The following is a 19,626-nucleotide window of genomic DNA, read 5'->3' as shown; positions in this document are numbered from 1 at the left end:
TGGACAAACCAAGAGTGTTAAAACAGTATGTCTGGACAACCCCTCCCCCACTCTCTTGCTCTCTCTCTCACTCTCCAGTTAATGTCACCACTCCCAGCTCTTACTGACAGCTATCCATGAGCCCCCTATCTTTCCATTTATTGTAGCCAGAATCTTCACCAACTGAGCACCGACCTACACGGACGTCGAAAAGTAATTGAAATTTGGTTAGTCCACCCTGGCCTTGATGTTAACGTCCACAGGCGGACCGGACTGGACCAAATCTGAACCTATCATAGAAGAATGTTTCACAAGTTTGGATAGCACAGTGCAGTAGAATGCAGTAGAATACAGTAAAATACAATGCAGTACAGCACAATACAGTACAGTGAGTAGAGCACAGTCCAATACAATACAGTAGTACAGTAAAGGGTATAGTACAGTACAGTAGAATGCAGTATATTGTACTGTACTCTACTGTACTATACTTAACTGAATGCTACTGTACTGTATTCTACGGTACTCTACTGCACTGTACTGAACTCTACCCTACTCTGCTCTGCTGTGCTGTGCTGTATTGCAATGCACTGTACTCTACTGTGCAGTGCTGTCTTGCGCTGTGATGTCCAAACTTGTGAAACATGAGGAGAATGACATTCATATCCATAATTATGCATTTCTGTGTAGTATAGATCAGGGACCCATTATGTAATTCCGTTACCATAATGCCTTTACCGGGTGTAAATCCACTTCACTTACTGTAGTTTCAAACTCAAGGTGCCATGACATAGCAGACATCCCATTCTTTCTTTATCTTTGAATCTTAATTCGGAGCAGAGTTTTTTTTTTTTTACGTGGTCGCATATAAACGTGAGGGAGGTTTTACTGTCATTCTGTTACCAAAGTTTGCACCTGCCCAGTTCTTCCACTAAATTAGTTTTTGTAAAATGTTCAGTGCAAATTGTTAAGCGTAGTACTTGTGCATAGTGTTGTATGGTGTGTTAAACCTTTCGGGATGTAGTGTCTCCCTCAGCCATACAGCTGATCTCACTCCTGCTATTGGAACAATACAGCTCTTCTAACGGTAGCTAGAAACTGCCTTCCCAAAGTGCAGAGTGGATCGCCTCAGAGCCAGAATATCTCTTTGCTGTGTTTCTCAGGTAACGCTGGGGGGATATAGGTTAGGATCTGGGTCCCAGTCCAGGCTGGGCTTCCGGTAACGGTAACCGGAGCTGGCCCTGCAGCACTGCTGGGAGTCACCTCCACGGCCCACCGTGGAGACAGACACCCCAGACGAAACAGGCAGAAAAAAGTGAGGGGATTTGAGAGGCTGCAGTATAAAAGCTCTGTGTCTGTCCCGCGTGTTTGGCGAGCAGGAGAGACAGGAGCTGGCTGGGTCCAACTCAAACAACCACAGCACTCTACTCTCCTTTTACAACAACAGAATGGAAACGGGAGGTGGGAGGGGACAAAACACTACACCCAAAAATGGAGAAGGAGGAGAGAATGAGAGGTAGCGCTGAGGAGGGAGGTTGGAGGTTTCTGGCTCTGGGATCCAGGCTCTCGACTGCATGTTTTGCCTGTTTTTGTTGTTGTCAGCCGGTCGGTCTGTGCCTTAACGCCTCACAAAACATTATGGGCAGGAAGGGCTGGGGCTGGGCGGGAGGGGAAACCTCAGGGTTCTGTATGTATGGCTGCCTGCCGGCCAGTGCCCTCTGTGGAGGGAGGGAGCATCAAACGCACACCGACCCTGACCACACCACGGGCGGGAGCAACACAGAACGGAGGAACTGGCGAATGAGGAGGAGAGGAAGCTGCTGTCATCTGTTCTGTTGTAACTATTACTATTTCTGCTACTGCTACTTTTTACAGGTCTGTTAGTTTACTACTACAGTGTGTCTGTTGCCCTATGTTATATGAGAGAGTCCAATGGATGGAGGAGCTTAAGTGTGTATTGGATCAGCAGCATTAAAGTGAGGGGCCTGAAAGAGGTCACAAAAAGTATAACGTACCACCCCACAAAAAGCCTAAAATAGTCACAATACATGGGGCCATTGCTAGGGCCATCAGCACACAAAGGACAACCACATTCCTGCTTCTCACTGAGCTGAGCTGGCTTGAGGAAAGCTAGGCTGGACTGGGCAGGGGTATAGGCCTGGTCTGAGCTGGGATGGGGGTAGGCTGGGACTGGGGCTGGACTGGACAAGGCTAGAGTTTTGCAGATGAGAAATCCAGCTGTTTGGCCTGACACAGAGGTCCAGAGAAACCACCACACCACAGAGTGTCTTTCTCTCTCTCCCAGTTGCCTACAGCACATGCCTGGTGGGATGACCCCTTTCTAACAACAACCTAGTTCACAGTCAGAGCTACCTGGTCCCCGGCCATGGTAAAAATAACCCACCGCAGCGCAGCCTCAGCTGGGGTCGGACACAACACAACCATCCCAAAAACAGTGTCAAAACAACTTGCATCACAACTACCACATATATAAATATGGCAGCAGGACTTTCAGCTCTCCGTTAGTTACGCAACTTAAAGCTCCTTTGCTTTAGGTTTTCTTACGAGGGCGTCTGAGACAGTAAACATTCCACTTTACTCCACAAAGTTCCTTTTGACTGACTATATCCCCCTCCTGTTTATTTTACTAATGCCCATTACTCAGGTCTGCTCCAGTCACCACAACAACCACAATAACATGTGGTTATCTGCACACTTTCAGATTAGCCTAACCCATGTCTTCAAACAGAAACCCTGGTTAAAAATGTACTATAAACTTAATTCTAGTGATACAATACAGTGGTGATGTCAGCGAAGGTATGACTCTATACAAAAGCTAGCAGTCATTTGTGGCTAGAGCATTGTAAAACCTAAACTGAAACTGTAGAAAAAGTCCAAGTCACTTTTTCAAACATTTGTGTTGTGACCTACTTATTGTTTAAAAAAAGTGACGAGGTATGTGTGTATGCGTGCATTCTAGTATACAATATGGGGCTATCTGGGGCCGCTGTTAGCAGGGTGTGACGAAACAATCAGACAGACATCAGGCTGGGAGTCATCATCTTCCTCCTCAGGGCAAGACAACACACACAATTCTGAAATGTCCACTGCTGTGCTCACCCCAGCGGAAAACCTTCCAGGCCTGAAGCAATCCTTTGGTTTTTTGGGAAGGGTGATGATGCTGACTGAGCTCACTATTCCTCAACAGTTGAGAGGAAATATACTATTGGGAAAGGAGATGAATTGAAATGAGCCAGCCTTCGAGGGATGACATACGGTGAGGACATCACACGCTTACTGCCAGCAGAATAACAAGGAAGGACCCTTCTGCCTCTCAGCGAGGAGGCAGGGCCAGGCCTCCTCACTGCCTGTCTGAAATGAGAGAGGACAGATGTGGGCGTTGGTGATGAGAGAGAGGGAGGGAAGGACGGAGGGGGCTGGAGGAGAGATAGTGTGAGATCTGAGAGGGGTGGGGAGTTGAAGGTGGAGGTTGGGGAGCAGGCTGGCTGAAGGAAATGAAAGAGGGATAGAGGGATAAGCGAAGGACGGAGGTCAAAAACACGAGGGAGAAAAACAACTGAAATCTAAAACAACACCTAAGGCCTTATCCGACATACAGTGGGTTACGAAAGTATTCACCCCCCTTGGCATTTTTCCAATTCTGTTGCCTTACAACCTGGAATTAAAATAGATTTTTGGGGGGTTTGTATAATTTGATTTACACAACATGCCTACCACTTTGAAGATGCAAAATATATAATCCCTATAAGGGGCCACTGGGATTTTTGCCCATTCATCAAGGCAAAACTCCTCCAGCTCCTTAAAGTTGGATGGGTTCCACTGGTGTACAGCTATCTTTAAGTCATACCACAGATTCTCAATTGGATTGAGGTCTGGGCTTTGACTAGGCCATTCCAAAACATTTAAAACTTAAACCACTCAAGTGTTGCTTTAGCAGTATGCTTAGGGTTATTGTCCTGCTGGAAGGTGAACCTCCGTCCCAGTCTCAAATCTCTGAAAGACTGAAACAGGTTTCCCTCAAGAATTTCCCTGTATTTAGCGCCATCCATCATTCCTTCAATTCTGACTAGTTTCCCAGTCCCTGCCGATAAAAAACATCCACACAGCGTGATGCTGCCACCACCATGCTTCACTGTGGGTATGGTGTTCTCGGGGTGATGAGAGGTGTTGGGTTTGCACCAGACATAGCGTTTTCCTTGATGGCCAAAAAGCTCCATTTTTGTTTCATCTGACCAGAGTACCTTCTTCCATATGTTTGGGGAGTCTCCCACATGCCTTTTGGCAAACACCAAACGTGTTTGCTTATTTCTTTCTTTAAGCAATGGCTTTTTTCTGGCCACTCTTCCGTAAAGCCCAGCTCTGTCGTGTGTACGACTTAAAGTGGTGCTATGGACAGATACTCCAATCTCCGTTGTGGAGCTTTGCAGCTCCTTCAGGGTTATCTTTGGTCTCTTTGTTGCCTCTCTGATTAATGCCCTCCTTGCCTGGTCCGTGAGTTTTGGTGACCTGTTTGGAGAGCACCTTGGTCTTCATGGTGCCGCTTGCTTGGTGGTGCCCCTTGCTTAGTGGTGTTGCAGACTCTGGGGCCTTTCAGAACAGGTGTATATATACAGAGATCATGTGACACTTAGATTGCACACAGGTGGACTTTATTTAACTAATTATGTGACTTCTGAATGTAATTGGTTGCACCAGATGTTATTTAGGGACTTCATAGCAAAGGGGGTGAATACATATGCACACACCACTTTTCCGTTATTTTTTTTTTTTTTTTTTTTTTAAGTTATTTTTTTCATTTCACTTCACCAATTTTGACTATTTTGTGTATGTCCATTACATGTAATCCAAATAAAATCCATTTAAATTACAGGTTGTAATGCAACAAAATAGGTAAAATGCCAAGGGGGATGAATACTTTTGCAAGGCACTGTAGGAGTCAACCGTCTCTGCGATCAGAGCCTTTTTCTTTGTTTTTCTTCACACTGAGTAGTTAACACACACACACACAAAAATGCAACATACTTCCCTTCCCCTCCCTCCTCCCCTCTCTGTGCAGCTGCGTACATGCTGTGACCACGATGTGCTGTGTGTTGGCAGTCAGATTCCCAATCTCCCAGGAGGAGTACATGCCGGAGTACAGCTCCCACCCCAGATCCGCCCTCACCCTTAACCAATGTGTTTGCTGGCTGTGGAAAGCAGCCATTCAATGGCCCCTTCCATGTCGGGGAGGAGAGCCGCCCAGGGTTAACCCTTCGATAGACAGAACAGACTGGGCGCAGACAGAGGCACACTGGGAGAATACGTGCGGCCACCGCTCGCTGTCTAGGGGGAGCTCCCTCCTCTCTCGCTCTCCACTTCTTAGAGAGAGGGAGAAGAGGAGAGCGAGAGAGGAGCGAGAGAGGAGGGAGCTCCCCTACACAGTGAGCGGTGGCCTCACGTATTCTCCCTTTTACCCCCAGGCCTGCTCAGAGCCTACTACTCGCTAGCACAATGCTAACACTGCAGCTAACACTGGCCTGCAGCATTCCTATTCTGGTCACGCTAACAGTGCCAAACACAGCCCATTCATTCATTCCCCTCCTCACTCTCTCTCCATCCACAGCCCCAGCTCAGCCTGCGTCTCTCTCAGTGGGTCTCTCTCTCTCTCTCTTTGTGTGTTTGTGTCTGTCTCTCTCTCTCTCTCTCTCTGTGTTGTTGTCTCTCTCTCTCTCTGTGTCTGTGTTTCTCTCTCTCTCTCTCTCTCTCTCTCTATGTGTGTGTCTCTCTCTGTGTGTTTGCGTGTCTCTCTCTTGCTCACACACACACACACACACACACACACACACACACACACACACACACACACACACACGACACACAGGCACCAACAAGCTCTCATAGTCTCACATCAGAATTGTGAGTGTGTGCATATGTGTGTCTCTCTCTCTGTGTGTGTGTGTGTCTGTCTCTCTCTCCCTGTGTGTTTAAGTGTGTGTATGTGTGTGTGTGTGTGTGAGTGTGTGTGAGAGAGAGAGAGAGAGAGAGAGACACACACACAAGACACACTCACTCTCTGTGTGTGTCTCTCTCTCTCTCTCTCTCTCTCTCTCGCTCTCTCTCTGTGTGTGTAGCTCTTTGTGTCTGCGTGTCTCTCTATGTGAGTGTGTGTCTCTCCCTCTGTGTCTCTCTCTCTCAGTTTGTGTGTGTTTCTCGGTGTGTCCCTCTCTCTCTCTCTCTCTGTATGTGTGTCTCTCTCTCGTTATGGGGCTATTTTGCTTCCACTGGGCCCCTTGTTAAGGTCAACGGCACCATGAACTTTACCCAGTACCAGGATATTTAAGCCAAAAACCTGGTTGCCTCTGCCAGGAGGCTGTAACTTCTCTCTCTCTGATGTTATGGGGCTAATTTGTTTCCACTGGTCATGGGCCCCTTGTTAAGGTCAATGGCACCATGAACTTTACCCAGTACCAGGATATTTTAGCCATAAACCTGGTAGCCTCTGCCAGGAGGCTGAAACTTGGCCGCAAGTGGATCTTCCAGCAAGACAATAACCCTAGGCACGTATGAAAATCCACAACTAAATGGTTAATTGGCCACAAAATCAAAATTTTGCAATGGCCATCTCAGTCTCTGGACTTGAAACCCATTGAAAACCTGTGGTTTGAATTGAAGACGGCAGTTCATAAGCAGAGATGAAGGAAATCAAGGATCTTGAAGAATACTGTATGGAGGAATGGTCTAAGATCCCTTCCAATGTGTTCTGCAACTCATAATTTTTGGGGGGGAAAAAGGTATTGAAAACAGGGGTGTCAATAATTTTTAACCCTACCTTTTTGAAAAAGTATTACTTGTTAAACAAAATGTATTTCTCTCAGCAATTGTATTAGTATAAAATAAAATAATTTCCTAATTTTTTTGGAGCATACAATATAGCTCAGTATTTGAATGATATATTTTATACAGTCATTTTTGCTCATTATTATAAAGACTGTCAATAATTTCAGACCCCACAGTATGCGAAAACGTGCCTTTTGAATATGGCTAATGTTAATAGTTAGTAGCCTAGACAATGATGCATCATGCAATATTGGCACACTACACTTGTGGAAGACCAAGTGGAACAAAAGTAAATGTTGAAATTGGAGGTTTAAAATACCACTCTGGTAGCCAAGTTGACCTATTTTAAAAATAAATTCCATTGGTTGGTGGATATAACGTAAAATCAAATCAAATCAAATTGTATTAGTCACATACACATGTTTAGCAGATGTTATTGTGGGTGTAGCGAAGTGCTTGTGTTCCTAGCTCCAACAGTGCAGTAATATCTAACAATACAGAACAATACACACTAATCTAAAAGTAAAGGAATAGAGCTAAGAAATATATAAATATTAGCACGAGCAATGTCGGAGTCCGGAGTATAAATATACAGTGCCATCGGAAAGTATTCAGACACCTTGACTTTTCCCACATTTTGTTACGTTACAGCCTTATTCTAAAATGGATACATTTTTATTTATTTTTTGCAATCTACACACAGTACCCCATAATGACAAAGTGTAAACAAGTTTTTTTTTGTTTTTTTTTGTGCAAATGTATTAAAAATAAAAAACAGAAATACCTTATTTACATAAGTATTCAGACACTTTGCTATGAGACTCGAAATTCAGCTCAGGTGCATCCTGTTTCCACTGATCATCCTTGAGATGTTTCTACAACTTGATTGGAGTCCACCTGTGGTACATTCAAATGATTGGACATGATTTGGAAAGGCACACACCTGTCTATATAAGGTCCCACAGTTGACAGTGCATGTCAGAGCAAAAACCAAGCCATGAGGTCAAAGGAATTGTCCGTAGAGCTCCGAGACAGGATTGTGTCGAGGCACAGATCTGGGGAAGGGTACCAAAACATTTCTGCAGCATTGAAGGTCCCCAAGAACACAGTGACCTCCATCATTCTTAAATGGAAGAAGTTTGGAACCACCAAGACTCTTCCTAGAGCTGTCCACCCGGCCAAACTGAGCCATCGGGGGAGAAGGGCCTTGGTCAGGGAGGTGACCAAGAACTCGATGGTCACTCTGAAAAAGCTCTAGAGTTCCTCTGTGGAGATGGGAGAACCTTCCAGCACTCCACCAATCAGGCCTTTATGATAGAGTGGCCAGACGGAAGCCACTCCTCAGTAAAAGGTACATGACAGCCCACTTGGAGTTTGCCAAAAGGCACCTAAAGGACTCTCAGACCATGAGAAACAAGATTCTCTGGTCTGATGAAACCAAGATTGAACTCTTTGGCCTGAATGCCAAGCGTCACGTCTGGAGGAAACCTGGCACCATCACTACAGTGAAGCATGGTGGTGGCAACATCATGCTGTGGGAATGTTTTTCAGCAGCAGGGACTGGGAGACTAGTCAGGATCGAGGCAAAAATGAACGGAGCAAAGTACAGAGATCCTTGATGAAAACCTGCTCCAGAGCGCTCAGGACCTCAGACTGGGGCGAAGGTTCACCTTACAACAGGACAATTACCCTAAGCACACAGCAAAGACAACGCAGGAGTGGCTTCGGGACAAGTCTCTGAATGTCCTTGAGTGGCCCAGCCAGAGCCCAGACTTGAACCCGATCAAACATCTCTGGAGAGACCTGAAAATAGCTGTGCAGCAACGCTCCCCATCAATCCTGACAGAGCTTGAGAGGATCTGCAGAGAGGAATGGGAGAAACTCTCCAAATACAGGTGTGCCAAGCTTGTAGTGTCACACCCAATAAGACTCGAGGCTGTAATCACTGCCAAATGTGCTTTAACAAAGTACTGAGTAAATGGTCTGAATACTTATGTAAATGTGATATTTCAGTGTTTATATATATATTTTTCATATACATTTGCAAAACTTCTAAAAACCTGTTTTTGCTTCGTCATTATGGGGTATTGTGTGTAGATTGATGAGGATTTCTTTTTTAAATACATTTTAGAATACGGCTGTAATGTAACAAAATGTGGAAAAAGTCAAGGGGTCTGAATACTTTCCGAATGCACTGTATATACATATATCCAGTATATACATGAGATGGGCTGTATAGACATTATAGACAGTATGTGGATTGAATATATAGTATATCTGAAGAATACGTGGATATAATAGTATATACAGCAATAATTAAATAGGATGGACTTGACGGAATACAGTATATACATATGAAATGTGTAATACAGTATGTAAATATTATTAAAGTGACCAGTGTTCCATTATTAAAGTGCCCAGTCTTCCATGTCTATGTACATAGGGCAGCAGCCTCTAGTGTGCAGGGATGAGTAACCGGGTGGTAGCCGGCTAGCGACAGTGACTAAGATCAGGGCAGGGTACTGGGTGGAGGCCGGCTAGTGATGGCTATTTAACAGTCTGATGGCCTTGAGATAGAAGCTGTTTCTCAGTCTCTCGGTCCCAGCTTTAATGCACCTATACTGACCTCGCCTTCTGGATGATAGCGGGGTGAACAGGCCGTGGCTCGGGTGGTTGAGGTCCTTGATGATCTTCTTGGCTTTCCTGTGACACCGGGTGCTGTAGATGTCCTGGAGGGCAGGCAATGTGCTCCCGGTGATGCGTTGGTCTGACCGCACCACCCTCCGCGGACGGTGCAGTTGCCGTACCAGGCGGTGATACAGTCTTACAGGATGCTCTCAATGGTGCATCTGTAAAAGGTTTTGAGGGTCTTAGGAGCCAAATTTCTTCAGCCTCCAGAGGTTGAAGAGCCGCTGTTGCGCCTTATTCACCACACTGTCTGTGTGGGTGGACCATTTCAGATTGTCAGTGATGTGTATGTCGAGGAACTTGACACTTTTCACCTTCTCGATGTGGATGGGGGTGTGCTCCTTCTGCTGTCTCCTGAATTCCATGATCAGCTCCTTAGTTTTGTTGACGTTGAGGGAGAGGTTATTTTCCTGGCACCACTCTGCCAGGGCCCTCACCTCCTCCCTATAGTCTGTCTTGTCGTTGTTGGTAATCAGGCCTACCACTGTTATGCCGTCTGCAAACTGAATGAATGAGTTGGAGGCGTGCGTGGCCACGCAGTCATGGGTAAAAAGAGAGTACAAGAGGGGGCTGAGCACGCACCCTTGTGGGGCCCCTGTGTTGAGGATAAGTGTAGTGGAGAAGTTGTTGCCTACCTTAACCACCTGGGGGTGGCCCGTCAGGAAGTCCAGGACCCAGTTGCACAGGGCAGGATTCAGACCCAGGGCCCCAAGCTTAATGATGAGCTTGGAGGGTACTATGGTGTTGAAGGCTGAGCTGTAGTCAATGAACAGCATTCTTACATCGGTATTCCTCTTGTCCAGATGGGACAGGGCAGTGTGCATTGCGATGGCGATTGCATCATCCGTGGATCTATTGGGGTGGTATGCAAATTGCAGTGGGTCTAGGGTGTCGGGTAAGGTGGAAGTGATATGCTCCTTAACTAGCCTCTCAAAGCACTTCATGATGACAAAAGTGAGTGCTACGGGGCGATAATCATTTAGTTCAGATACCTTTGCTTTCTTGGGTACAGGAATAATGGTGAAAATCTTGAAGCAAGTTGGGACAGCAGACTGGAATAGGGAGAGATTGAATATGTCCGTAAACACTCCAGCCAGCTGGTCTGCCATGCAGCATGGCTAGGTATGCCGTCTGTGCCGGCAGCCTTGCGAGGGTTAGCATGTTTACTCACGTCGGCCACGGAGAACGAGAGCTCACAGTCCTCGGCAGCTGCCCGTGTTGGCGGCACTGTGTTATCCTCAAAGCGGGCGAAGAAGGTGTTTAGCTTGTCCGGGAGCAAGATGTCGATGTCAGCGATGTGGCTGGTTTTCCCTTTATAATCCGTGATTGTCTGGAGTCCCTGACACACACGTCTCATGTCTGAGCCGTTGATTTGCGACTCCACTTTGTCTCCGTACTGACGTTTTGCCTGTTTGATTGCCTTACGGAGCGCATAACTGGACTGTTTTTATTTGATCATATTCCCAGTCACCTTGCCGTGGTTAAATGTGGAAGTTCGCACTTTCAGTGTTGACGCGAATGCTGCCATCTATCCACAGTTTTTGGTTTCGATAGGTTTTAATCGTCACAGTGGGAACAACATCCCCTATACACTTCCTGATGAACTCAGTCACCGTGTCAGTGTATACATCCATGTTATTCTCAGGGGCAACCCGGAACATGCCCCAGTCCGCGTGATCAAAACAGTCTTGAAGCATGGATTCCAATTGGTCAGACCAGCGTTGAGTAGACCATAGCACAGGTACTTCCTGTTTGAATTTCTGCCTATAGGAAGGGAGGAGCAAAATGGAGTTGTGATCTGATTTGCCGAGGTGAGGTCGGTGGATGGCCTTGTAGCCATCCCGGAAAGGAGAGTAACAACGGTCGAGTGTTTTTGAAGCATGAGTACTGCAGGCGATGTGTTGATAGAACTTCGGTAGCGTTTTCCTCAGATTTGCTTTATTAAAGTCCCCAGCTATAATAAATGTGGCTTCAGGATATGCAGTTTCCAGTTTGTACAAGGTCCAGTGTAGTTCCTTGGGAGCAGTCGTGGTATCGGCTTGAGGGGGAATATACGCGGCTGTGACGATAACCGAAGAGAATTCTCTAGGAAGGTAATGCGGTCGGCATTTGATTGTGAGGTATTCTAGGTCGGGTGAGCTCGTCTACTTTATTGTCCAGGGACTGAACATTAGCGAGTAATATACTCGGAAGCGGTGGATGGTGTGCACGCCTCCTGAATCGGACTAAAAGTCCACTCCGAATACCTCTTCTCCGCCAGCGGCGTCTTGGAGCGGCCTCTGGGATAAGTTCAATTGCCTTGGATGGTACGAACAAAGGATCCAATTCTGGAAAGTTATATTCCTGGTCGAAATGCTGGTGAGTTACTGCCACTTTGATATCCAATAGCTCTTTCCGGCTGTACGTAATAATGCAAAGAACATTTTATGCTAATAATGTGAGAAATAACATTTTCACACATGGTCCTATTCAGACAATTCTTGTGAACTCAGTGTGGTTCGCTCAATCTTTTCCCACTGTGAACACGCCAAAGGAACTCAGACCCCTGTAAAAAAGCCTCTGAAATGAACTGAACTGAGACCATCTCGAGAGGTGGTCTGAGTTCGGTTTGCTTTAAATCCTCGGTTCGTATCTCTTTTTTAGGGCAATGTGATCACAAAGCTCCCCAGGTTCGCTTGTCATTATTACAGCACCACACTAGACTACTGCAACACCGTTTTCCCTGCCATAATCTCTCACATTGGCGCCACAAAATATCAAATAAAATAAAATGTTAATTGTCACATGCGCCAGATACAACCTTACCGTGAAATGCTTACTTACAAGCCCCTAAACAACAATGCAGTTTTAAGAAAAATAAGTTAAGAAAATTGTTTTTAAATAAACTAAAGTTTAAAAAAAGTAACACAATAAAATAACAATAACGAGTCTATATACAGGGGGTACCAGTACCGAGTCAATGTGCGGAGGTACAGGTTAGTTTTGGTAATTGAGGTAATATGTACATGTAGGTAGGGGTAAAGTGACTATGCACAGATAATAAACAGCTAGTAGCAACTGCGTAAAAAAAATTCAATGCAAATAGTCCGGGTAGCCATTTGATTAACTGTTCAGCAGTCTTATAGCTTGGGGGTAGAAGCTGTTAAGGAGCCTTTTGGACCTAGACTTGGCGCTCCGGTACCGCCTGGTATAGAGGTCCTGGATGGTAGGAAGCTTGGGCCGTATGCACTACCCTCTGTAGCGCCTTGCGGTCGGATGCTGAGCAGTTGCCATACCAGGCGGTGACGCAACCAGTCAGGATGCTCTCAATGGTGCTGCTGTATGACTTTTTGAGGATCTGAGGACCCATGGCAAATCTTTTCAGTCTCCTTAGGGGGAATAGGCATTGTTGTGCCCTCTTCACGACTATCTTGGTGTGTTATTTCCCTCATTAAAATGCAAATCAATTTATAACATTTTTGACATGCGTTTTTCAGGATTTTTTTGTTGTTATTCTGTCTCTCACTGTTCAAATAAACCTACCATTCAAATTATAGACTGATCATTTCTTTGTCAGTGGGCAAACGTACAACATCAGCAGGGGATCAAATACTTTTTTCCCTCACTGTACCAATAATATTTATATGTTAATAGTATCTTCTGATTACAATTATTATGTCTCATCTTTTAACTAACTAAATGCAACCTATTTGCTTCCAAAATGTTAGTAGGTACAGAGCATTTGGAAAGTATTCAGACCCCTTGACTTTTACCACATTTTGGTAAACTATTTAATCCATTTTAGAATAAGGCTGTAACGTAACAAAATGTGGAAGAAGTCAAGGGGTTTGAATACTTTCCGAAGGCACTGTATGTGAAAACACCCTAAGATCTTTGATAAGCTGATGCAAAATTTGTCACAGGGAAATAATCACTGCCAGCTGGTTAGGTTAGCATAGGGCTAAATGTACCAGGTTATCTAATGGGAACAACTAACATGTAGTGTTTTATCACGTGCAACTACATCCACGGTTTTAATTGGATGATGCCCATTTTGAGACTGAGAAAAAGTTTAAACTTGTTCGCAAGTATGGACCCACTGAAGAGGAGCTGTGTTTTTGTTGTATGAGGAAAAAGGCCCCAGGCCACAGATAGTTGTGTTGGGGATAAGGCTGTTGCAGTGACCGTATAAACGGCAGGTAGCTTAGGGGTTAAGAGCGTTGTGCCAGTAACGAAAGGTCGCTGGTTCTAATCCCCGAGCCGACTAGGTGAAAAATCTGTCGATGTGCCCTTGAGCAAGGCACTTAACCCTAATTGCTCCTGTAAGTCGCTCTGGATAAGAGAGTCTGCTAAATGACTAAAATGTAAAATGTAATGTAAATAAACGCCACACCGGCGCTCACGAGTTATGAAGGCAGTCAAATTCCACATGACTGTTTAGTGACAGTAATTAGGCTTCTCCAAGCTCTGATGCTGCTGCTGGTCATTAGTAGCCTACCAAACTTGCTAACTGCCTGGTACTCAGCACTCTATTGTTCCTCTAATCACTCTGACATCAATGCAAATCTAATCAAACACTTCATGAGAGCCCATGAGCTCATGTTGCACAACATTTCTATAGGCTATGCAATTGCGCGAGAAAACAGAGTGATGGCCTCTACCAAAAAGAGTAGGGATCCCATCAGCTTTCCATAGGCTAGGCCTACTATATTTATTTCTCAACTTTCCTAATATTAAGCACATTGCTTATATTTACAACAGGAGTATAGCCTATCTGGCTGGCATGAAAATGAACCATGCGAAAAGCATCCTCCATTTGCTATTTAAGTGAATAGATGACATATATTTTTTCCCGCTGCCCCTATTTCGATACAGGTGCATGATAATGGTCCATTCTAAATCAAAACACATTTCACACATATATTATTTAGTATATGTAAAGACAAGATTAAATCAAGAATAGTCTGATGGGTGACAATATTAGCCTATCACTTTTGAATTATATATTATCACTTGTGAATGATGCCCAGCATAAGAAACAAAGCCTTTTTTTTCCCACTTTTTCTAATCATTGTCGCACACCTCATGTAGCCTAGTCCATAGGCCTATATGTTTTGATAAGGTTTGTATTACAACTAAAGTGCCCAAATAACTTCCTAAAATTAAGCACATTAATCACCTTTACAAGGGGTGTAGAGCCTAACTGGCATACACTACCAGTCAAAAGTTTTAGAACACCTACTCATTCAAGGGTTTTTCTTTAATTTTACTATTTCCTACATTGTAGAATAATAGTGAAGACGTCAAAACTATGAAATAACACATATGGAATCATGTAGTAACCAAAAAAGTGTTAAACAAATCAAAATATAAGTTATATTTGAGATTCTTCAAATAACCACCCTTTACCTTGATGACAGCTTTGCACACTCTTGACATTCTCTCAACCAGCTTCACCTGGAATGCTTTTCCAACAGTCTTGAAGGAGTACCCACATACGATGAGCACTTGTTGGCTGCTTTTCCTTCACTCTGCGGTCCGACTCATCCCAAACCATCTCAATTTGGTTGAGGTCGGGGGATTGTGGAGGCCAGGTCATCTGATGCAGAACTACATCACTCTCCTTCTTGGTAAAATAGCCCTTACATAACCTGGAGGTGTGTTGGGTCATTGTCCTGTTGAAAAACAAATGATAGTCCCACTAAGTCCAAACCAGATGGGATGGCATATCGCTGCAGAATGCTGTGGTAGCCATGCTGGTTAAGTGTGCCTTGAATTCTAAATATATCACAGACAGTCAGCAGCAAAGCACCTCCAACACCTCCTCCTCCATGCTTTACAGTGGGAACTACACAAGCAGAGATCATCCGTTTTTGGTTAGAACTAAAAATCTCCAATTTGGACTCCAGACCAAAGGACACATTTCCACCGGTCTACCGTCCATTGCTTGTGTTTCTTGGCCCAAGCAGGTCTTTTCTTATTATTGGTGTCCTTTAGTAGTGGTTTCTTTGCAGCAATTCAAAACTGATTCACGCAGTCTCCCCTGAACAGTTGATGCTGAGATGTGTCTGTGACTTGAACTCTGTGAAGCATTTATTTGGGATGACATTTCTGAGGCTGTTTACTCTAATGAACTTATCCTCTGCAGCAGAGGTAACTCTGGGTCTTCCATTCCTGTGGTGGTCCTCATGAGAGCCAGTTTCATCATAGCACTTGATGTTTTTTGTGACTGCACTTGAAGAAATGTTGAAAGTTCTTGAAATGTTCTGTATTGACTGACCTTCATGTCTTAAGGCAATGATGCACTGTCATTTCTCTTTGCATATTTGAGCTGTTCTTGCCATAAAATGGACTTGGTCTTTTTCCAAATAGGGCTATCTTCTGTATACCCCCCTACCTTGTCACAACACAACTGATTGGCTCAAACACATTAAGATGGAAATAAATTCCACAAATTAACTTTTAAGAAGGCACACCTGTTAATTGAAATGCATTCCAGGTGACTACCTCATGAAGCTGGTTGAGAGAATGCCAAGCGTGTGCAAAGCTGTCATCAAGGCAAAGGGTGGCTATTTGAAGAGTCTAAAATCTAAAATATATGTTGATTTGTTTAACACTTTGTTAGTTACTACATGATTCCATATGTATTATTTCATAGTTTTGATGTCTTCACTATTATTCTACAATGTAGAAAATAGTAAAAATAAAGAAAAACCTTTGAATGAGTAGGTGTGTCCAAACTTTTGACTGGTACTGTATATAGTTTCCTGATCTTTCATATATCTCTCAGATATACGACAGACACTTCAGAACAAACTTCCTGTTGATAATTGTTTTTACTATCTGTTTATCCATGTATGAAGCTGTTATTCAATGTGTTTCTATGGGCTAATAGCAGGCCGAATTCAAGGTTTCATCAAAAAACATTTTTATATATACAGTGGGGGAAAAAAGTATTTAGTCAGCCACCAATTGTGCAAGTTCTCCCACTTAAAAAGATGAGAGAGGCCTGTAATTTTCATCATAGGTACACGTCAACTATGACAGACAAAATGAGGGAAAATAATCCAGAAAATCACATTGTAGGATTTTTAATGAATTTATTTGCAAATTATGGTGGAAAATAAGTATTTGGTCAATAACAAAAGTTTCTCAATACTTTGTTATATACCCTTTGTTGGCAATGACACAGGTCAAACATTTTCTGTAAGTCTTCACAAGGTTTTCACACACTGTTGCTGGTATTTTGGCCCATTCCTCCATGCAGATCTCCTCTAGAGCAGTGATGTTTTGGGGCTGTCGCTGGGCAACACGGACTTTCAACTCCCTCCAAAGATTTTCTATGGGGTTGAGATCTGGAGACTGGCTAGGTCACTCCAGGACCTTGAAATGCTTCTTACGAAGCCACTCCTTCGTTGCCCGGGCGGTGTGTTTGGGATCATTATCATGCTGAAAGACGCAGCCACGTTTCATCTTCAATGCCCTTGCTGATGGAAGGAGGTTTTCACTCAAAATCTCACGATACATGGCCCCATTCATTCTTTCATTTACACGGATCAGTCGTCCTGGTCCCTTTGCAGAAAAACAGCCCCAAAGCATGATGTTTCCACCCCCATGCTTCACAGTAGGTATGGTGTTCTTTGGATGCAACTCAGCATTCTTTGTCCTCCAAACATGACGAGTTGAGTTTTTACCAAAAAGTTATATTTTGGTTTCATCTGACCATATGACATTCTCCCAATCCTCTTCTGGATCATCCAAATGCACTCTAGCAAACTTCAGACGGGCCTGGACATGTACTGGCTTAAGCAGGGGGACACGTCTCGCACTGCAGGATTTGAGTCCCTGGCGGCGTAGTGTGTTACTGATGGTAGGCTTTGTTACTTTGGTCCCAGCTCTCTGCAGGTCATTCACTAGGTCCCCCCGTGTGGTTCTGGGATTTTTGCTCACCGTTCTTGTGATCATTTTGACCCCACGGGGTGAGATCTTGCGTGGAGCCCCAGATCGAGGGAGATTATCAGTGGTCTTGTATGTCTTCCATTTCCTAATAATTGCTCCCACAGTTGATTTCTTCAAACCAAGCTGCTTACCTATTGCAGATTCAGTCTTCCCAGCCTGGTGCAGGTCTACAATTTTGTTTCTGGTGTCCTTTGACAGCTCTTTGGTCTTGGCCATAGTGGAGTTTGGAGTGTGACTGTTTGAGGTTGTGGACAGTTGTCTTTTATACTGATAACAAGTTCAAACAGGTGCCATTAATACAGGTAACAAGTGGAGGACAGAGGAGCCTCTTAAATAAGAAGTTACAGGTCTGTGAGAGCCAGAAATCTTGCTTGTTTGTAGGTGACCAAATACTTATTTTCCACCATAATTTGCAAATAAATTCATTAAAAATCCTACAATGTGATTTTCTGGAAAAAAACTTCTCAATTTGTCTGTCATAGTTGACGTGTACCTATGATGAAAATTACAGGCCTCTCTCATCTTTTTAAGTGGGAGAACTTGCACAATTGGTGGCTGACTAAATACTTTTTTTCCCCACTGTATATTATTGTGTTACCTTAAGGGGTCCTAAAATTCTAAATCAAATAGCTAAATGATCCTCTCACTGCTTAGGGCTCCATATGACAAACACAAAGGGATTAGGCTCTGGTCAAAAACAGTGCACTATATAGGGAACAGAGTGCCATTTAGGATTCACTCCCAGTCTTTCTGTCGTGTCAATCATTATTAATGTGAGAGAAAGTTATTTTGTTGGCAGACCTGTTAATAAGGTGCATGAAATGGTAACACACACACACGTCCGCACAAGGCACACGCACACGCGGAGGGTCGGTGCTTCGCCTGAGGTGTTATTAAACTAGTGTGTGAGAGAGGCGGAAGGAAAGAGCTATCTTGTTCATCTTGGTGTTCTGAGCATTGCGCAACTTCCTCCCCCCAGAATGTCACTGTGACACAGTGTGTACAGAGTCATGCTGCAGACATTTTTTTTTTTTTTTGAGGAGAGACACCAGGGAACAAACAGGCCAAGATCTGTGCAGAGCTATAATGTCCTACTAGTATCCACAGCACAGACCAGCTATCTTGCCATCTAGCCACCTAGCACATGTCTGATGACATTACTGCCTCCAGGGGAGAGAGAGGGGCTGTGAGTCACCTGGCCAGTCACGCCTAGGCTAGCTAACCATTGCTTGTTAAGGACCCATCACCATCACCACTGACATGTATTGAGCCCCAGCACACCAGAGTTTGAATAATGATAGACAGGACTACAGCAGGCTAGCAGGCAAGTCTTTCCTCTTCCGACACAGGATAGGCCCAGGATAGTGTCGTGTCGTGCTGCCAGACAGACAGATCTCATTACAGACATTCAGGAGGAACGAGTATCAATAAATACACCCCCTCCTCACCTTCTCGCTCCCTCCCTTCCCTCCCCCCTTAACTTTGTCCCATCGGCCACTGACCACAGCATTTGATGTATGCAGCCCTTTTTCGCCCCAGGTCTGGACACACAAGCACACGTCCTGGCTGTGCTGAGTGGACAGAACAGTGACAGTGGGACGGTGGCGGAAAGTCAGCAGGAGCACGGCACAGGGCCGTCGGCCACCACACCACACATCACATCACAGCCATCCCCTGCCCTGTCAAACCAGAAATCATCTGACTTCACCTGTAAGGGACACACACTGCCGACCTACTTATCATCATCATCATCATCATCATCATCATCATCATCATCATCATCACACACAAACGGAGACACAGACACACAGAAGCATTACGCACAGCCACAAGCCCAAAGACAGACATCCCCACACAAGTAGGAATTGGCATGGGTAAGGTGGTTTCAAATCTTCCATGTACTCCATATCAATTGGCCAATTGTGCAGCCTGTGCAGTGCAGGCAGAAAGCAGATAAGAAACAGGAGGATTTCACAAACCACAATCAATATTTCACTGGGATCAGAAAACCCTAAACTACGAACAGTTTGCTCTTTTTCTAATTAGAATGTGATATTTTCCTATTTTCCTTTCAGGAAGCTTCCAAAGATTCTCCCGTTGCTAGTAGCGACCATTTCCTCTCACTTAGGACTGATCTCAGACACCAATTCCATGGCTTAACTCCCGCCATCTTAATACACTTTATTG

The 19,626-nt window shown here is 44.5% G+C and overlaps 1 protein-coding gene across 1 annotated transcript in view; it reads right to left on the bottom strand.

Moving 5' to 3' along the window:
- LOC121540392 (insulin receptor-like) overlaps positions 1–19,626 on the bottom strand; it is a 208,826-nt gene that overhangs the window by 54,315 nt on the left and 134,885 nt on the right. The window lies entirely within an intron of this gene.

This window comes from Coregonus clupeaformis, chromosome 26 (genome assembly GCF_020615455.1).
Source record: "Coregonus clupeaformis isolate EN_2021a chromosome 26, ASM2061545v1, whole genome shotgun sequence".
Lineage (NCBI taxonomy): Eukaryota > Metazoa > Chordata > Actinopteri > Salmoniformes > Salmonidae > Coregonus > Coregonus clupeaformis.
Note: the sequence above shows the minus strand (reverse complement) of the source record. Positions and strands in the feature narration are given on the sequence as shown.